Source organism: Manacus vitellinus, unplaced genomic scaffold (genome assembly GCF_001715985.3).
Source record: "Manacus vitellinus isolate BGI_N305 unplaced genomic scaffold, ASM171598v3 scaffold_8_pilon, whole genome shotgun sequence".
NCBI lineage: Eukaryota > Metazoa > Chordata > Aves > Passeriformes > Pipridae > Manacus > Manacus vitellinus.
In genome coordinates, this window is record NW_021940864.1 from 19,031,299 (window position 1) to 19,049,760 (window position 18,462).

Genomic DNA, 18,462 nt, shown 5'->3' on the forward strand with positions numbered 1-18,462 from the left:
TATGGACCAAGGAAGTATTTTTTCTTCTGATGAACAAATTGCCAGCAGCCAAACAAAACATTTCAAAACTAAACAGGACAGACCATGTGCTGCACTTTAAGACGTTAGTCTTGTTTTGACAAGAATCTAAAGCAAATGTTAGTGCAAAGGACAAATCAGAGAGAACAAAAAGCTGCCTCTCCAGACTGGTCAGACGTCAAGTCTGTCTGATGGACATCCCTACCTGCCTTTCATCATAGGTTCTTGAGGAGGGGGCGTTGCTCACTGAACCCATTGGCGGGTGAATTCCTCTGTTTAGTCCATGAGTCTTGATCATACAAATCGGAGATGCAACTCATTGGATGGAAGGTAGCACTCTCTCCTCAGATCTGGTTCTCTGCTCTGTGTTTTTCCCTCTTGCTTGGTATTTCATTCTCACTGCCAGGTCACTCATAGCTTATCTGGCCCAACTCTCTCTTGTGCTTCAAGGCATATGAAGTAAACCATGTCTGCATCACCCAAATGCTGAGTGTTCTTTCACTGTGGAGCAGGGAACTACTCTGCTCTTTCTGTTGCCATAGAAGGTCCCAGGAAGTACTAAATGCCTGTCTTCTGCCGTGGATCAACCACACTGGAATCAGCAAGATACTCAGTGACTACTGAAAGGGATATTTTCAAATTCTTCTCTTTGTTACCCCTACCACTGCTGGGGAAGTGGGCAGGCTTGTCCCCAGCCTGTGTCCTAGCTGGACTTCTCCATCCACCTGTGCCCATCCTGTCTTCAGCTCCAATGATGGGGACTTCAGGAGCCCATTTCATGCCATTCCACACACTAAGCTATTCCAGGCAAAGCTTGCACTTGGATGCCCATGGTACAGAGCCAAGGTGTTAGTAGAAGACAGCAGCAATTGCTTCCAGCATTGGGTGGCATTGACACAGTAGCAGGTGATGCTCATCCTCTCTCATTTTCATTTGCATTGGGACCACAGGAGGGGAAGAAAAACGGTGGTAAAGGACTGAAGGAGAGGTAATGTGCAATGTCCTCAGTGGTAACAACGAGCTAGTCACCAGTGAGTTATCAGGATCCATCCCCACAAATTTGCCATCAGTCAGACTTCAGAATAATGACTTCAAACATGACCCTGATGTTTCTAAGGTCTGGAGGGTACTCAAGATGGGAAAGTAACAAAAGGCAGGCGTGTGTACAGCTATAATCAAGAATAAAAAGAGGAAATACAGAAGATGGCTTTCATCATGGATGGGATATACTGCCTGCTCCCATCCTTCATGACATACATGTGTGATCTTCCCTGAGGACACTTTTCATCAAGAGGGGAAAAAACCAGATGGGCTGATATTTTTTTTAGTGCTAAGAGCTGCACGATACAGTATTTATTTAGATGAATATAAACTGCAGCAAAGCCATGTCTGGAAGATAGGAGGGTCATTCTTGATTATAAAGTTGAGAGGAAGTGGTGAGCAGTCTGGAAATAACACAGAGTTAGAGAGGGTTTTTTTGGATGATTTCTAAAGAAATAAAGTAGTTTTCATTGTCTGACAAATTTCACTGACCTTTCAGTGGAGACAAATCTGTCTTTTTATCTTTTATTTGATCTTGTACATAGATCAGCCTTTTCAGTTATTATTTAAGCTCTTGGAAAGGCATTGCAAACCTGGCTGTGATGACAAACATTTGAACTCAAAATGATCTTTTTCTTTTCCTGATATGCAAATATTAAGCTTCATAAAATGATTGACTTCCCCACACAATGCTTCACAAGCTACTGGTCTGTGTCCAGAAAGTGGCCTGCTGGCTTCTGTTCTCTGATTGTGCAGCCATTCTCTATCCTGCTCTCTGCTTTCTTCACACTATGCTTGCTGTTTTTATTATTTCATTGATATGTTTCACCTGACTGTATTTTTGCAGCTCTCCCTAGTTACAGCTGTTGTGCTGAGTTTAATTGCAATGCCTCAGACAGCTCACGATAGAAAAAGGGCCAGAAGGGCTGTCCCCAGTTGACAATTCCAATCTCTTGCTATTACAGACGAGCATGTCCTGTCACATCTTTCATAAATGCAACAAGCTCCATCATCAAAAAGCTTTTAAAGTAACCTTTTAACAGGTTGTCTTGCTGGAAGCCTATTCTCTACCTCTCCTCCTCCCCCCTTGGGTGTTCTGATTATTTGTAGATCTCCCATTGTGCATTGCTTTGTTTTCACAAAGATGGATAAAGAGATGGCTTCTTAAAACCCCTCCTTTTATAAGTCTGACACGTAGTTAATTCTTTGTTGTTGGTGATTAATCTCCTGGCAGAGCATTCAGTGCAGGGTAATATGGAGCAATTAAAGCTGGTGTTGATTTAGTCCCAATACCAAATCAATGCCAAGGTATATGACTTCTGGTCTGCTCTCTAATACGTCAGTAAAGGCTACAGGATTAAATGTATCCTGGCATTTGAACAGAACATAACAACTACTTCAGTATTGTGGTATCTCACTACAGAAAGTTGAATTTTACCCACAGAGAGCACATTCTCATGTGTGCAACACTCTGTCTTGGGCTTTGAAAGACCATTTCCAAGCATTGTAGAGCCCAACTTTCTCTGGAGTTAGAGAAACATATGCTACATGTGCTAATGCACCATAAATCAGTGTTCACTAATACTCCACGGCTTTTCATGTCGGGGAAAATTTCTAGAAAGCAGATAAGAGAGAAGAATTTATCTGCAATCAAGGAAGGTGTAGGACACATGCTGGGAAACAGCTCCAGAAGCTCAGAACTTGCCTGACCTGTTTATGTTTTTAGGTTTTGGAAGTGCCCTGACTTTAGGCCACCATAACCTGAAATTCTTACTACTTTCTAGGGAATGGCACTGATGGAATATCTGCACTGGCTTAGCATTTCAAATGTGTTCAGGTTACTGGACAGTTTCTAATTGACTAACAGAAAAATAATCAATAAAAAGAGTGTAACCAGCTACAAATATGTGTCACCAATATTATGTGTCTGAGAGGCATTCATCATATGTCGTCATTTTCCAGCTTGGTGTTAAGTAAATACCTAAACCAGGTGTGCTGGTGGCATATGATGTTTTTGTAATAAGCTCCCCAAACAGAGTAATGCTCTTGGTCTCACTGTGAAGAAGACACATGGGAATTCATCAAGAAAATACTCCCTTTTGCAAAGGCACGTGGTACATGAGCATTCACAATCAGCTATTCATTACAGATGCTTTTAGAACAGCGAATAACTGGAAGAAATGAGACACAATATCTGCTTCTGCACACAGTGACAGCACGAGAAGGGATTCCCTGTCCTGCTTGTGAAGAGGAACATACTTCCTTTTGCTGCGTGGTCCGTCACTGTAAAGGAATTTTGAACTTGACTGGACGCATGCATTTTAACTGCAGAAAACCAAAAATTCAACCAGAGAAAGGATCATCAAAAAAAAAAAAAGTGCGTACGACTAGTCCAGGATTTTAATTAAATGACCACAACAATAGAAGATACCAAAACTGGTACATTTTTGTGGGCAGAACTAACATTTCCAGAAGAAATCCATGTTACACTTTGGGGGATTATGTCAAACAAAAATTTTTTTTTTAGTTTTCAATTGTTGAAAGCCAAATGCAATTATATTTTTTAGGAGCTGGGTACTGAAAATTGCAACCCAACACTGGAAAAGTTTGCTTTGCAATCAAACTACTTTTTCTTCAGGCTCCTCAACAAAAACCTAAAAAACTTTTAAGTAAATCTTCAGTATAAATTTTACCAGACTAAACTTGCAGAAACAATCACCAGTTGAGGCTACAATTCTTGTGGCTGTTCTCAAGGTTTGAGTTGTTCTTCAGACAACTGTAGCTGAATGGTCAGTACAGGGTCACAATGTCTGAGATCATTTGCAGTCCATGCAGAATGGCTTGCAGAGGATCTCAGGGTTACAACGCAAAAGACATACTTATTATCCTATTAGAGGAAGTTTATATAACTAAGTCAACAGAAAAATACAAGCACAGAATGACTAGAAAGCCTCAAAGGATCAAGGATAAAATGAACAAACAAATCTACCCTACCATCCACAACAGTACATATGCAGACAGTAGTGACTTACTGCATTCTTCAGGATGTAAGAATCCCAAATCCACGTATGCCAGTGCCACTGTCAGTGTGAGAAGCTGACTTCTGTACACCCTCCTTTTCTACAGCCTCCAGCGTTGTCTCCTCTCTTTGTGTTGTCCAGAGACCAAATTTCTGTTCAGCAGAGCACTTGCATATGAGTCTTACTGGAGATTAACAATAAATATGGCCACCAGTATTTTCATGAACACTAATGGATGCAAGCAGATACCCAGAATGAAAAAGATGCTTTGCAAAAATAAGATTGCAGAACTCAGTGTAACAGGGGAACCACACTGGCATGCACCTCTTCGTATTGATGCCTGGAAGTTGCTACATGGGACTCAAACACAACCAGCCTGCACTGCCTGCCTGCCAGATGCACAGGTATGATGGAAGATCCAATAAAGCACTGTCTGAGTCTCACAAAATCCAACTGGGATTTCAAAGAAAGGAGATGCTCTTCTACACTCCGCAAATATTTCTTGTTTCTGTGCCAGAGCCTGAGAAATTGCATGTGTGTTTCCTCAAAGCCTAGCATAATGTCCATGTCATTCCTACATCCTGGGATCAGTGCTAAACTTCAAACTAGATATACTTCTCTTCTTGTTACAGCACAGGATCTCTCTAAATAAGGCTCTAGAATTTTGTGTGTGGAAAGAGCCTTTAAAATCTGTGCTGATCATAACCAAAGTGAATATCTACCAGTGTCATTTTTGAGGGAGTAAACCCAACATCAGCTATCAAGAGTTGCAGAACCCCTTCTCTCTTTTGCTCCCCTTTCCTTCCCTTATGCTATTCTTCCTCATAATAGAGAAACAGGACGGTAGATTTATGATACACTGATGATTTTATGGAAGGTCTCTCCACTCATTCATGAGTGCTATCTCTTTCACTTCTGAGATTTTTGTGCTAAAACATTTAGCATTTAAACCAACCCAAGGCTGTTCTTTTTTTTTTTTCTTTTTTATTTGTTTGGTTTGGTTTGGTTGTTTTTTCTGTTTGAGCAGTAAACTCTTTGAGTCATGGATTGTCTGTTTCTCTCTGTGTGTTAATACTGTGCCAAAGACAATGGGGCTGTTCTTGATTAGGCATCGCCATAACAAATCCAACAACAAGAGTATGGACAACCTGCTCTCATCTGCACTTTGACATGAAGATTTGTAAAATATCCACTGGCAATTCCTCTATAACGTGAAACAAAACCCTTCTCCAACATCAAAAGTTAGAACATCTTTATCCGAAAAACTTCGTTTGCATGATAACATCTGCACACCATGTTCTGCTCAGAGGGAGAAGCATGTTTATGAATGCCAGTGAGGAGCTCGCTCACAGATATGAATATGAATAGGTTGTTCCACGCAGGTAACTCAACTCTGATGTTGTCAGACCTGGTAACCTTGGGTACTGTTGATAGCAATCAGGCCTGTATTACACACATAATCCTGGGTACCAAGGTCATCCATGTTAACTTACACCATCACAGTCAAGCATGATGGGTTTTCAGTGATTGTGGGGTCACTGGCCAGAGTTACAGAGATCCAGTCAAAGGAAGATAAAAGACTACAGGCCTCTGAGAAGGCTGGGAGGATGAGAGACGCTAGGAGCATTTGCTACAGAAAAATGTCATAAATCTGAGGTAATTACTTTGCTATATTTGACAAAACTTTCCTTTAAAGCAAAACTATCTGTTACAAAGGGCATTTGCAGTAGATGGTGAAGGATCTCAGGTGCTTCTGTTTTGAGGAAGTAGGTGACATGTCAGTCAGTGGTCCCTCATTGTCACTGATATCTCTCATTCCACTAAGCATCAGTCCTGATTTGTCTCTCCCCAAATGACACAGTGCCTAGATTTAGATGGTGAGCACACATCTTATCTATCATAAGTGCTATAAATAGTTGTCATATCCACATACAGTATCCTGCTGGGCTATTTACAGCATGATCCGAAGCCCCTTGAAGCCAATGAAAAGGATGCCATTTACCTTACAGGGCTTTGGATCAGCTCCTATAAACTCTTCCCTTCTAGAGTATGTGACTACACTCTCCCAGGCCTACAAATACGTGCATGGTGAACCACAGACTGTAACAGGCTTCCATTAGTACCTACTGTATTTTCTGGCTAGGAGTAAATGATCTTAATTGGAGAGAGGAGAAGAAAAAGCACAGGATGGAGGCAAACGGGACAGAAGGAGTACATCTTCTGCTTGGGTACTTTTTCCTGCCTATGATAAGGGAAAGATTAGAGAGACATTAAAATGGAAGAGGCCAAGGTAAGAGCAGGTTAGGAGGTACCTGGTGAGAGACACCAAGCTTTGTGGCTTGAAGTCTGTTGTCTACACTGAGATGCCCTGAGTGAGACTATTTTTTTGCCTAGTACTTGTTGTCGTGTCTCCTACCTCAAAATGGGAACAGCGAGTCCTGAGAGGGTGTCTGCTCTCAGTCCTTCTGCACAGTAGATATACCACCAGAATCAGGTTGTGTAAACTTCCTTCAGCAAAACTCTTGCAACAGGTAACATGCTTTCTATAGCAGCAGGGAGAAAGGACAGAAAAAATGTCCCAGCTTGGACCACTGGGTGATGGGCACTTCTGTCACTCCTCTTCCAGCCCTGGTTTACTCATATACTCTATTATAACCAGTCAGTGAAATCAGCATTGTACCTGTGCAGTGACCAAGGGCCCTACTAACCCAGTAAGATCCTTTATTTGGTGCTATAAAAACACAATGAAAGGATAGTCCAAGCTTAAAGAAAATTGCAATCTAAATATAAATAAAAGACAGCAGTTCAGGGAGAATGTGTAAAAAATGAGACTGTTTTGGCCAGCACACTAGACCATAGCTCTCATCTTTATTCAACACCCTGTAGGCAAAGGGAGGGTTAGTATGACTGATACAAAGGAGGGAATAAGGAATATTTTCCCTGCTTTTCTTAGCATGCATCAATGAAAAAACAGAGATGAACATACTGCAAAAATCTTCTTTCCTCTGTAACTCAGTGTTTTGAAGCAAATGGGGACACTTTTCATAACCCAGCTGCAGTAGGCAGGAACGAGGCAGATGATAATGAGGAAACCAACGTCAGTGCCATGGTCCACATCTCAGCATGGAACTGCAGGCAGGCAGAGGGGGCAAATGGAGTCTTGTTGGTGGAACCAGGGGGCTGTGGAGATCCTCAGTGTTGTGCTCATCCCTCTCAGGTGCAGGAAGAGAAGCTCAAGGTGGACAAGGAGACCCCCACCTCCTTCCTGCAGGCAGCACGTGTGTCCAGGTGGAGGTGCCTCTGCAGGTGTGTGTGAACTCAACCTCATCAGGTCCAGCTTCAAGTCTATGGGCTGGAAACCACCTGACTTTCATAATTACCCTTTCACAGTCTCTAAATTCTGTGCTGGGGAGAGGAAGAAAGGGATTAGGAAAAGGCAGCAAGGAAAGTGGGGATGGCTGAGGCTGTGGACAGCAGCATCAAGTCAGAAGAGCCAGAAATTTTAACTTCAAGTTGTAGCAAGAGATGACTGACAAACCCCAGAATGAACCAGAGAGAGCCGGAACCAGCTGCAGGTGGAAAGGACATGTAACAGGGTGAACAGCCTGCCTCTCCAGGCAGGAGCAAAAGCTGGCAGCAAAAAAAAATCATGAAAGGCAGTGCAAGAGGTCAAGAAAAGAGGGTAGGAAGAAGGAGTGGAGGGAAGGGATACAGGTGGTGCTGGCTGCTGTGGAGAAGGTTGTATGAACTCCTTCCCCCAGGCCTGGCAAACCTGCCACAATCTGAATTGGTTTGTGCCCCGAAGCAGGAGGGTTAACTTCTTTTTGTTGTAATCTTAGCTAGACTAACTGCAGATATTATTATTCCCACAAGTATCTAACAAAAGATATATTGTGGAGCAGCTGGAGTAGAGCTTTGGAAGTGCATGATATTAATGCTTTTATTGAGGACTCAGCAGAGTTTAGGTCTTTTCGTGCTAATCTCTCCTGCAAATGAGACAAGACAGACTACAGAAGAGTGAACAAATAAAAATATATGATACAGTTGAAGATTGCACCTCAGCAATCAGAAGGCAGGTAGCTGGAAAAATCCCTTGTTGCCAATGTCCCCATTTATCCCTGTCCATGGAGAGGAGACAGAACCATGATTCATCATCAGTCTTTCTTTTTTGTGCCAAAAAGTGGCTGCAGATACCTAATTTCTATGAGTGGGACTTTTCAGGAAATGGAAGACAGCCCAAACATCTTGGATAAAACCAAGCCAATCCTGAGGCAGTGTACTCAGTAGCAGTTCTGGAGAACATCACCTTTTGTTTCTGCAGAACTATGAACTCGGAGTCTGCTGACGTTCCTGAACCCCTGCAACCAAAAGGGAGAGGGGGATGACTTATTACCACATAAGATGTAGTTCACTGCCTTTAATAATGTAGAAGTGACTTGTTTGTCAGCCAAATGAAAATAAAGAAAAAATCATCACCAAATGTTTTGATTTGGATAGAAACAAGTCTCTTTGTTGCTAAAATATTTTTAAAATTTAGCCCAGTCACCAGAAATCTTTAAGTCAACTGAAAGTATAGTATGGCAATGAGTGACTGCCACCTGAAGCTGACATTTTGGCCAACTCCCAGATCTGGGCTTGCACCCCCAAACATTCATCACAGCAGTGAGTGGCTGTCTTGGACTTCTGCTAATGGGGCTCAAGTTTGCAAAATTAATGAACTCCTCCCTGGATCAGAACTTATATCTCAGCTGACTCCTCTTCTGATCCTGGCATGATCTAATCACCAAGCCAGAAAAGTAGACCCTTGCTATATTAGCAAAACTTGAATTGCTCCAATAAGAGATAAAACAGAAGTGCCAACTTTGATACCCCTTATCTCTGTGGCTGCTTGACAAGGGAGAGAGCCCAGTTCACTGTTACCTGGTCCCATAGGACATCCCATTTTGTCAGCAATGAGCTATTCACAAAAAAAGATTTCACCATTCCAGAAGCTGCTGGAAGATCATTTGTGTCCTACATCCTGCTGTCTGCCTTTAGGCTTTCATTGTGTTATTTTTGCATGCATAGTCCAGAGTTTCTCTGATCTTCCTTGTGCAACTCTCAGAGAGTGTGCTTGAAACCCAAGTCCTAGAGGAAGACTTAATGATAAGGTTTAAAAGGCTCTTTTTTTTTAACTTCAGCTCCTCCTCCCCACACTCCTTTGCTCTAGGCCTACTCTGGGCCGACATTATGTTGGACAATGTAAAGGCAGGGAGCAGAGGCAGGGTAGTCACCAAATACAGCCTCAACTACATGGCAATGGCTCCTCGCCAAATTTTCATGAAAGACAGGTCTTCCACTGACATCACCAAGAGTTTTTTCATGGATCACCAGATATAGTTGCAACCTCAAGTTTTACTCTGTCTCATGAGACCCATTCCAGCTACAAACAATTCTGCCTTTAGTGGCTATGCCATGATAATACACACATTAAAAAACATCCAGGTATAGCTGATTTGGTAGCAAAGGTCTATATCTCCATGTGTACAGCCCTAGGTAGCAGATCTCTGCTTAGCATAGCAATTAGGGGAAGATAGAAAACAAACAAGCAAAGAAAAATAGAGCTGAACAGTGTTTAAAGAAACTAGTATAAACCTGTCAAAGCAGTTAAATCACCTGATGGTCTATTAAAGTGGATAGAGGTGTAAATAAGTGGATAGAGGTGTAGAGCAGATAAAGGTAGTTTATTTTTAATGATGCAGTCTCCCCTCCCCTCCTCTCCCCTCCCCTCCCCTCTCCTCCTCTCTTTGATTTTTTGTTAGTTTCAACACTTGGAAAATGCCTCTGGATTCCCTAAAGTTGCCAGTATTTGGGGTATGACATATTTTCATATTTCTTTCAGACAGCAAAATATTCTACTTCTAGGATGAGCAAAACATTCTGGATGCAATCCCATGTGCAAGGTATGCAATCAGAGGGGACAGTAACATATCCTTAGTCTGTCCAAAAGGTCTTCTTTTTATGCTAGCTGCAGTCTGCTCCAAGAATCCCGGTTTGCCTTTCTGCTCTCACAACTTCCAGGGTAAAGACCCTGAGATTAGCTCAGTTGGTTAGAGCACAGTGCTAATAACACCCAGGTCTTGGGTTTGATCCCTGTATGGGCCATTCACTTAAGAGCTGGATTTGATGATCCTTGTGGGTCCCTTCCAACTCAGAATATTCTGTGATTCTGACCCTCACTCCTTCCCATGCAGCCTTCTTCCCTTTTTAGTGCTGGCAAGTACAACTATGCTTACTACAAGTGCCAAAGTTGGCTGCCTAACGCCACACGGCACCTTGATAGGTTTCATTTCAGGTGCCGGATGAATGAACTCACATACAGCAGGCTTTACTCTGCTTAATTTTCATGTGCTTTTATAATAAATTGGAAAAGAATAGCTTTGTCAGATGACTCAGGAAACCAGTAGTGAGATGGAGAATCACTCATCACTGGGTTACCACATCACATATGAACTAAGTGCGCTTTCATGACCACCCTGAGCCAAAGTCCAGCTTTTGCGAAAATGTGTAAAATTGTTCTGTCCCTGTCCATGAGTTCCCATTCCTTCATTTGTGCCAGGTCTAAGGCTCATGCATGTGGTAAATCCAGCACATCAGGCTGATCCAGATAAATTCTCCACTCAGCAGAAAACAGCAAAAAGAGGGAAGAGTTCCCTCATCTGTCTGAATCCCCTGATCTGTCTGACTGCTTGACCACATGATAACTAAGGAGCACAGGTGGTGAGGTGGGAACACATGATGCAGGGCTGAGTCACTCCTTTCAGATGCAGTACAATTGCCTTAAGCCAATGATGAAAACAGAGAGAAAATTAAAAATATCTTTTTCATCTAGGAATCAAAAGTCTATCCATTTGTCATCATTACAATGTCTCATGTTTTTACAATACTTACTACAAAGCTAAAGGATGGGACTCATGTCTGCTCATTTATCCAGCTAGTTTAAGCTAGTTACTCAGATTCCTCTGATCAGTGGAGAGAGAAGCTTCCAAAGCAGGATGTATTTCATATAAAGATGGGGGTCTGAGACATCTGGAGATCAGAATCATAGAATGATTTGGATTGGAACAAGCCTTAAAGACCAACTATCCAACTCCTCTGCAATCAACAGAGACTCCTTTCACTCCATCAGGTTGCTCCAAGCCCTGTTCAACCTAACCATGACCACTTCCAGTGATGGGGCATCCACAACTTCTCTGGGGAATTGGCTTCAGTGTCTTGCCACCCTCATCATAAAGAATTTCTTCCTTATATCCAATCTTATTCAACCAGGGGATTGGGCCCTGCCAACATGGGTTTACAAACAGTAGGTTCTGCTTGACCAACCTGATTTCCTTCTATGACAAAGTGATCCACTTAGCAGATGAGGGTGTTGTATATCTAGGCTTCAGTAGAGTGTTTGACACCATCTCTCACAACATTATTCTGGAGAAACTGTCTGCTTATGGCTTGGACGGGTGTACTCTTCATTGGGTTAAAAAGTGGCAGGATGAATGGGCTCAGTGAATGGTGGTGAACGGACTTGAATCCAGCTGGCAGCTGGTCACTAGTGGTGTTCCCCACGGCTTAGTATTAGGTCTGGTCCTGTTTAATATCTTTATTGATGATCTGGACAGGGGGGTTGAGTGCATCCTCAGTAAGTTCACAGACGATATCAAGTTAAGTGAGAATGTTGATCTGCTGGAGGACAGGAAAGCTCTACAGAGAGATCTTGGCAGACTGGATCAACAGGCTGAGGACAAATGCATGGGGTTTACTACAGCAAAGTTCTGGGTCCTGCACTTGGGTCGCAGCAACTCCATGCAGTGCTACAGACTGCTACAAGAGTGGCTTGAGAGCTGCTCATCAGAAAGTGACTTTGGGGTGTTGGTTGACAGCTGGCTTGATATGAGCCAGCAGTGTGCCCAAGTGGCCAAGAAGGCCAATGGCATTCTGGCATGTATCAGAAATAGTGTGGCCAGCAGAACTAGAGAAGTGATTGTCCCTCTGTACTTGGCAATAGTGAGGCTGTACCTCAAGTACTGTGTCCAGTTCTGGGCCCCTCACTCCAAACAACCATTGAGGTGCTGAAGTATGTCCAGAGCAGGGTAACGGAACTGGTGAAGGGTCTAGAAAATATGCCCTATGAGGAGCAGCTGAGAGAGCTGGGGTTGTTTAGTCTGGAGAAGAGGAGGTTTGGGGGGAGCTTCTCACTCTCTACAACTACCTGAAAAGTTGTAGGGAGGTGGAGGTCAGTCTCTTCTGCTGTGTCTCAAGTAAAAGGACAAGAGGAAATTGCACCAGAGGAGGTTCAGATTAGATATTAGAACATATTTTTTCACTGTAAGAATGGTTAGGCATTGCAGTAAGTTGCCCAGAGAGGTGGTGGAGTCACTGTCTCTGGAAGTGCTCAAGAGGCAACTGGATGTGGCAGTTGAGGATACAGTTTAGGGGTGATAATGGTGGCATTTGGTTGATGGTTGGACTAGATGATCTTTAAGATCTCTTACAACTGTGATGATACTGCGAATTTACTGTCTTGCACTTTAAAATTGTTACTCTTTTTCCTGTCACTACAGGTCCTGGTAAAAAAAATCTTTCTTACCAGCTTCCTTTAAGTATTGAAAGGTAACATTAAGGTCTTCCTGGAGACTTCTTTCTGTAGGCTGAACAACCCCAACTCTTTCAGCCTTTCTGTGTAGAAGAATTGCTCCAACTCTTTGATCATTTCTGTGCCCCTCCTCTGGACCTGCTCTAACAGCTTAGATACTCTTTACTATAAATTCCAGCTCCACCTCCAGGACATCTGCATTTCACGTTCCATCTTGTTTTTGACTTGAGTCTGGCTCAGAAATTTTTACTCTCTGGGGACCAGGCTGAACAGCGCAGGCATGCTCCACACTGATATATATCTGGTGTATGCCTGTTCCCTTCCACCCCTCCTCCCCTCCTGCAGTGGCACTGCACCTGCCCAGGCCTAACATTTTTCAGTCAGCTTTGGCTCAGACTTGTAAGGCCAGCAGCAGGTTCACATCATAGTCATCACCCCAACAAGAATATGACATCATAAATGGCAGCTTTGTTGTTTCCTGCTTTTTGTCTGCAGCACAATAAGCAGGAACAAGTGCTGGGTATGAGGCACCCCAGCTTGCTTTCTGAGCTCTGCCTGGGCAAATCAGATGGAAGTGTATCCTCTCAGAAAGTAAATTATTTGGGAGGGTAGAGGGAAGAGACATTATTTTATTAATAATTTTTTTACAGACCTTTTCCCTCCGGAAGTCCTTTTCTGCTATCTTAGGGCAAGGTCTAAGAGTGTTTAACTTAAAAGATCTGGTATGGAGATTTTGATCATAAAGACTTAATTAAATGAGGTGTTTGGGGAGTTTAATATTACATCTTTGCTGATGACTGGCTGATTGTTTTACTTGCCTTTGATCAACTGTGTGAGTGGAGGGTCATCCCAATCACCACGGGCCTACAGTATCCGTCATCACCCCTCAGTCCTATTTGTCTTGCGTGTGTATGCAGAAGGCCTGCTTTTGATGAACTGTGAAAAGAAAGATGAACTGTTGTAATGAAAACATTCCCTCCCCAAGATCCTCTTTAGACAACATTCAATTGGTTTGACCTTGTCCCCTCTTGCGGAGGACGGTAATGATTCCTGCAGATGGCTGGGTCATTCCTTGGACACTTGGGAGCAAGGGAGCTGGATTCTCCATCTGTGTTAGCTCTACAGCTATGCAGGCTGCAGCTGGGAAATGCAAGAGCAGGATGGGTAGAGCGGCATGGGCAGACATACCTGAGGTAGCTGACATCCTGCCAGCTGAAAGCCTCATCGACATTCTGGTGTGGCTATTTATACTTGAGGGACCTCACCTAGGCTTGTTTTGCTCATGGCACATGCATGAACTAGCTAGACAGAGAAAGATGGATCCCTTAGGCCTGCAGTTTCCTCTCTGAGGCAAAGGCATAGCCTGAGGCAAGACATTCGAGATGCCCGCTTGGCTTCATTGCCCTATTGCAATATTTACAGAGCAGCAAATATTAGTAAATGGTCTGTTAGCTGAGCTAGTGGCCTCCTCCTTAAACCCCTCTTGCTCCCAGAGAAGCAGCCTTCTCTGATTATGTCACATTTAGAATAGTGACATAAAAGCTGATGATGAGCACAGCCTTCATGTTCATCCTCACACTTTTAGGGAAATGACAACCCTGGACCAGCCCCTGGGAGATGGGCCTGTCCCTCTGTCAGCTAAAAAGATGACTGTGTTGGAAATGTTTACCCATTTGTCTCCAGGGTAGGAGAACAGAAAGACTTTCCAGTACTTTTACTGCTTAGTAAGAGACAGTAGAAAGAAATAGCTCTGTGTATTAGAAGGATTGAACAATATTTGGAAACTAAACTGCTACCTTCATAGTTAGAGACATTAAAGGGCACATGAACTCTTGTATGAACACTTAGTAATGGCCTGTGTACGGTCTGAAAAGTTGGCAAGTGTAAGCAAGGAAGAGAAAGGACAAACAGGGAAAAGAGAGTACACCACAGTGATGGGACTTGTCTGATGTCACACACCCAGTCCTCAAAACCAGACACCAAACAATCCCAGTTGGTGTCCTATTTGTGAGACCACTGAGTCTACTCTGGTGGCCCTGGAAATACTTGACTTTAGAAGCAGTCAATCTCCTCTTCCGCCTGAATAGTCCGAGGATGTCATGACACATCAAGTTCTCACAGCTTCATAAACTGGTCCACAGTCAAACCCACTTTAAGGCAGTTCACCTTTTTTAAAGTGCACTTATCCCATCCTTCTGTGGCTGCTCCAAAAGGAGCTGCAGTTACTTTATTGACATAAATCTTGTCTGTGGAAATATGCACAAATAAATTGTATGCCTACTGGACTAATCTTTCTGGTTTCCTCATACTTCCTCCATTTCAGGAGTTTCACGAAGATGCACTTATTGTGTGCCTCAGTTACAAGACACCCTGACACTTGAGCGCAGGCCAGATACTGACCGTTCTTGCTTTGTCATGCTTCGGTGAAGCAAAAATGCCACCCTTTCTCTAGGAAATAACACTGACACCAGCATCTTGGTACCTACAATAAGAAGCTTTTTGCCAGATGCTGCTATCTGCAGCTCAGAGTGGTAAGGGTGGGATTTTCTGCCTACCTCTGCAGCACAGGATTATATAGGCATGACTCATTTAATCAGTTTAATCATGTTTCCTTCCATTTGGGGTGCCTCTGATATTACTACCTGGGCTGGCCTCACTTTCAATTGACCTCTGCCAGAGGCACATGACAATTTAGTCTCCTGGAGGACTCCAGCCCTGTCACTTACGTAAAGTCAAGGGCTCTATACTGGGGTATTCCAGTTTGACTGGTCCCAGTGTGATATGACAGCAGCCAGAATGCTTTATTCTTGTAACAACCCCATGGCTTGCTCCACAGTGCATTGTGCTACAATCCTCCATAAATGTACTGGCTGAAGAGTGCTTCCTGCTGAGGTGTGCAGATTTAGCTACATTCATTCAAGCAGAATTCCTCAACAACCTTAAAAATTGTTGTTTAGTCTCAGCAAGATCTGCAGTACTAGATGTGCAGCTGGCAGGAGTGGCAGTCAAGGAAAGATCTGGCTTGGGATTCCCCTGCAGGATTTTCTCCAGAAAAAGAACCCTACCCAAACACCATTGTATAAGAGAAGAGGAAGTCCCTCCAACTGGCATCTGAAGCAGTGCAATGAGGCTAAAACACTGAGTTAGATTCATGAGACAGCTGTGTGTGTCACAGCAGTTTGTGGTGCGTGCGGCAACAGGCACTGGGAGATTACTTGCTCCAGTAACTTGGGCTGGGTGTTCAGGACCCAAAGCAAATACAAGAGCCACAGCATTGTACAAAAGCTTAATACCCTTTATTCATAAAACACTTTTCATTCAGTGACATTTTAAAGCATTAGTACATCCTGTATACATGGAGCAGAGAGCGACGCTGAACTCAGTAACCTTTGCCCCAAGCAGCCGTAGGAAGAACAACCAGGAGTTCATAGAGAGCCTGCACCCCAGCTGCACCAGATGCACCCTGCTCTGACCCTGTCCCTGTCCCATGTGAATGGCTCCTGGCCATCTGGGATCCAGGTGATGTGCTCCCTGAGACAACTTGGGCACACAATGTGACTTGCAGTCGCATCAGCTGCATTTGTGAGCTCATACATAGGAAGTAGGTGTCTGAGTCTTACTTGGAGGAATAACCCCAACTATAAAAATAAGTGAATGCTTTGGCACCCCATCAAAGATCCCTCCAGATACACAAATGCAAAAAAACCTTAACACTGATCGTGATCACCAAAATTATTTGATTTATTTCATTGGACAACACATGAAGATTGTAATCCTGCTGCCTAGGGCACACACCTATCTGTCCTGCTAAGTATTTCTAAAGCATCTGATGGCATTGTTAGTCCAGCCCTGACTTGGTGCCAGCATTAGACTAGTCAGCAGGACTGCTTTCTCCTCCCTTGGTGCATGTCAGCAGATGTGTTCAGGAGACACACACACATTCCAAGTGCTGGGCTACTGACTGATGGTTTTAAAAATCTGAGCAACTAGCAAATCCATGGAAAAACAGGCACTTTTGAAAGCTATGAAAATTCAAATGCATTGCTGACCTTCAAAGCTTTGCAGACTAAAGAGAAAAATATCCATCCATTTCTAGATTTTTGTGAAATTAGAAATTGCATGCCTCTGCACTTCCAGACAAATGTCAAATCTTGCACCTCATCAGCATCTATCATTATTCCTACTTAGAAATGGGTCTGTTGCAAATGAAGTGGAAGGTCGAAGGAGCTTGCTGGCCCTTGGCTGATGTGTGCATCTCAAATTTAAATTCCAGAAGAGTCACAGAAGAGGACAAAAGGGTGAAGAAGTGCAACAGAAAGGCACTGAACTCACAAACAGGGGAGAGTTGCTCTCTGTGGGTAAGTCTGAAATGTCTTATAATTCTAAATTAGCCAATGGTACTTGTGTTGGCTTAGCTGCATGGGAGATTTCTGCCCAGCAGTCCCTGGTTTGTTGCAGTGAAGATGAGTTCCAACCTCTCCGGAGAGCAGCATCATGGGTGGCCACAACCTGGGGTTCCATAGGCCGCCACTGCCATCCAAGCCTCCACTCCTCCTGTGCTGGTCCATGACAGGGTACCCCTCCAGGCAAATACCAGTTGCATAATGCTCCGTCATTAAAAATGGACAGGATTACAGAAAAGGAAGGGATAAAAATACAGACCCAATGAATCTGCTGAAAAAAGGCAGCTTCTTTGTCAGGTCTTAAGGCACCCTGCTTGCCTCACGGTGTTTATATCTGTGAGGGCATGTGCACCATTGTTTTACACAGGCCTAATATATGCATGGCAGTGTGCCCTTGGCTTTTTCTTTTTATTTAATCTTTGACTTGACAGTGTTGGAACTTGCTTCCCTGTGAAACCAGAGGAGAGACTGTTGTGTGCTTCAGGTTTTGCTTTTGTTCTGTTTCTATTCCTTTTATCGAGTTACATAAAGAAACTCAGCAACTCCTGCCTGCTCCTAAGTGTTTGGGTATCTGTCTGACTCTATTTGCTGGGGCACCAAGGTGTACCTCAGTGCAAGGCCACCACACTGGCCACCACTGCAGGTATGATTTGGCAATTTGGACATTGCCAAGGGCAACTGGTCCAGTAGGGAGCCTTAATTTTACATCAGCTGAAAGCTGCCCTTCATGCTTGTTTGCATCTGTAACTCCCTGTGGTGTTTTGGGGATATTCTTCTGGACAATCTGAAGATGGACACCTCCCCTAAATTGCTTCCTCCATCAGACAACAGTCTGTAAAACCAGATGGTGGCCTGGTCACAAAACACTCACCAGAGAATTAAGAATCAGCTCTGCATCCTTAGCAGAAATCACACAAAATGGAGCTAGAATAAACTTTTAAAGTTTATTTTGTCCTTCTACCAGCCTCCAGATAGGATCAACCATGCTGAAGGTGATGAGAGAGTTATCTCAACTGCTGCCAAAGCCTTCCAAAAAGACCACTTGCACACAGCAAACCATCCCAGTGGTGCACAAGTCTCACAATTGGAAAATTACTTTTAATGTCTCACCTGAATTCCCTTTTTTGCACTGTGAGCCTGCTACTTCCTTTCCTGTCCCCAGCAGACATGAAGAGCAACTTATCCTTCCTCCTTGCAGTAGCCTTTCACACACTTGAAGGGTGTTACCACATCTACCCATCTTCAATTCCCTAGACTAAACAAACCCAATTCTCAATCTTTCCTCGTAGCTCATGTTTTCTAGCCCTCTTGTTGCTGCCTGCTGGACTCTCTCCAGTTGGTCAACATTATTCTG

At 43.5% G+C, this 18,462-nt stretch overlaps 1 long non-coding RNA gene across 1 annotated transcript in view; it reads left to right on the forward strand.

Moving 5' to 3' along the window:
- Positions 1 to 16,962, forward strand: part of LOC108641780 — a 66,819-nt gene extending 49,857 nt beyond the window's left edge. Inside the window, exon 3 of the long non-coding RNA XR_001922255.1 lies at positions 16,894 to 16,962. This is a non-coding gene — a long non-coding RNA (uncharacterized LOC108641780). The remainder of the gene's footprint in view (positions 1 to 16,893) is intronic.
- Positions 16,963 to 18,462: the final 1,500 nt, after the last annotated feature.